The following is a 3,194-nucleotide window of genomic DNA, read 5'->3' as shown; positions in this document are numbered from 1 at the left end:
GTCCAAGAAAAAATTTTTGCGGGACCACTCAAAACATCATAGTTAGACCTAGCAAATGATGAAAAGTGAAACCCGCGATCGATTGGAGAAACCTTATTTTACACTGAAAAATTCCACATAAGGAAAATTTGTATGGAGCACCCTACTGCAGAGCACACCGACAGGGCCGGGAAGGAAGGCCCGGTCCAAGAAAAAATTTTTGCGGGACCACTCAAAACATCATAGTTAGACCTAGCAAATGATGAAAAGTGAAACCCGCGATCGATTGGAGAAACCTTATTTTACACTGAAAAATTCCACATAAGGAAAATTTGTATGGAGCACCCTACTGCAGAGCACACCGACAGGGCCGGGAAGGAAGGCCCGGTCCAAGAAAAAATTTTTGCGGGACCACTCAAAACATCATAGTTAGACCTAGCAAATGATGAAAAGTGAAACCCGCGATCGATTGGAGAAACCTTATTTTACACTGAAAAATTCCACATAAGGAAAATTTGTATGGAGCACCCTACTGCAGAGCACACCGACAGGGCCGGGAAGGAAGGCCCGGTCCAAGAAAAAATTTTTGCGGGACCACTCAAAACATCATAGTTAGACCTAGCAAATGATGAAAAGTGAAACCCGCGATCGATTGGAGAAACCTTATTTTACACTGAAAAATTCCACATAAGGAAAATTTGTATGGAGCACCCTACTGCAGAGCACACCGACAGGGCCGGGAAGGAAGGCCCGGTCCAAGAAAAAATTTTTGCGGGACCACTCAAAACATCATAGTTAGACCTAGCAAATGATGAAAAGTGAAACCCGCGATCGATTGGAGAAACCTTATTTTACACTGAAAAATTCCACATAAGGAAAATTTGTATGGAGCACCCTACTGCAGAGCACACCGACAGGGCCGGGAAGGAAGGCCCGGTCCAAGAAAAAATTTTTGCGGGACCACTCAAAACATCATAGTTAGACCTAGCAAATGATGAAAAGTGAAACCCGCGATCGATTGGAGAAACCTTATTTTACACTGAAAAATTCCACATAAGGAAAATTTGTATGGAGCACCCTACTGCAGAACACACCGACATGGACGAAAGGGTCGACTGGCCAAGAGAAAAAATTTTTGCGGGACCACTCAAAACATCATAGTTAGACCTAGCAAATGATGAAAAGTGAAACCCGCGATCGATTGGAGAAACCTTATTTTACACTGAAAATTCCACATAAGGAAAATTTGTATGGAGCACCCTGCTGTGGTCACCATCGGTCGAGTTGGTCGAGACGGGCAAAAAATTTTTTTTTCCATATCGTCTCAAAACATGATTTATGGACCTTGTAAATGTTGAAAAGTGAAACGAAATCACTTTTGGAGCGATGAAAATTTTGTATGGGAGGTCCCTACCCGGAACAAATTTTACTAGCAAAGTCATGATTCCGCGACGAGAAATTTGAAAATGGTCAAATATGGTTAAGATGTCATGTTCATTCCCTACTATGGGGGACCAGGTCGTCACGAAAAAATTTTTTTCTCGACCTGGTCAAATGTGGTTCTGCGACGGAGGTTAAACTAATAATGCATAATTTGGGCCAAAAACCCCCCTCTGTCAGATATTGTACCCGTTCAAGAGCAATAGCAGACCACATAAGTTGAGCTTTGAGGTATCTGAAAGTTGAATATAGAGCGAGGTTCTAAGCGAAGGGATAGCTTAACGTTGAGCATTGAACGCAAAAAAGCTTAGAGATAAGCTTAAGATACAAGGGTTGTGGTGCATGAGGCCGCTTAACGTTGAGCTTTGAACGCACATGGCTAGAACTAAGCTAAGAGATACCTATAGTGGTGCATGGAACTGCTCACAAGTTGAGCTTCGAGAAGTCCAAAGGCAAAATGTAGAGCGAGGTTCTAAGCGAAGGGATAGCTTAACGTTGAGCATTGAACGCAAAAAAGCTTAGAGATAAGCTTAAGATACAAGGGTTGTGGTGCATGAGGCCGCTTAACGTTGAGCTTTGAACGCACATGGCTAGAACTAAGCTAAGAGATACCTATAGTGGTGCATGGAACTGCTCACAAGTTGAGCTTCGAGAAGTCCAAAGGCAAAATGTAGAGCGAGGTTCTAAGCGAAGGGATAGCTTAACGTTGAGCATTGAACGCAAAAAAGCTTAGAGATAAGCTTATTATATAACGATTGTGGTGCAGGACACAGCTTAACGTTGAGCTTTGAACGCACATGGCTAGAACTAAGCTAAGAGATACGGGTAGTGGTGCATGGAACTGCTCACAAGTTGAGCTTCGAGAAGTCCAAAGGCAAAATATAGAGAGAGGTCCTAGCAGCCTAAAAAACTTCTAGGGCCGACAGCTCACAAGTTGAGTTTCGAACGCAATTAGGCTACCCTGGTAGCCTTGATTTGAAAGCATTAAGGCAATGATATGGTAGAATGCCCGATCTTAAACCTATTGACAGAGAATGTGTACGAGTAAGCATAGATGTGGAGGAGCACATACCCTAAACAGTCCCGAAAGATGGTTAGCTAAGTGATGCATCACAAATGGACTTGGCGCACCAAGTTCACACTGAAACACACACGATCGCGTATATTAAAACCTGTTGTGTGGTGCATCACTAATAAAGTTTGGTGCGTCAAACGAACATGAGAGTTGAGCATATTGGGTATGTGTGATAACACACTTTGCACGACAATCGAGAAACCGCATAAGCTCAGTATAACACAGCAGGGGAAGATTGATGAAAACCAGAGCTAATACATGCAACAGGCCGGGAATGCTGCTTCTGAAGGTGGTAGGACCGGTGCACTTATTAGTTAAACCAATCGGCCGATTGAGTTGAAGTCTGGTACCGATCTTTCACTTGACTGTGCCCCATCAACTATTGATGGTAGTGTAGAGGACTACCATGGTTGTGACGGGAAGCGGGAATCAGGGTTCGATTCCGGAGCTAGTAGAGAGTGCCTGATAAAGGCCATGGTACACATCCAAATCAGGAAAGCAGCAGGAAACACTACCATACATTGCCAGGTGCATAGGAGGATTGCAAGCCCGTAAATTGCCCGATCATAGCCAACGATGCTGAGAACGGAATTTATTCCTTCGATCGTCGTTGGTTCACATGTTTACTGATGGTTGTACGAACACCATACCCGGTGGTAAGTACAGTGGAGCTCGCCTTCACAACATAATGTTCACCAGT

This window comes from Anopheles marshallii (assembly GCF_943734725.1).
Source record: "Anopheles marshallii chromosome X unlocalized genomic scaffold, idAnoMarsDA_429_01 X_unloc_98, whole genome shotgun sequence".
Lineage (NCBI taxonomy): Eukaryota > Metazoa > Arthropoda > Insecta > Diptera > Culicidae > Anopheles > Anopheles marshallii.
Note: the sequence above shows the minus strand (reverse complement) of the source record.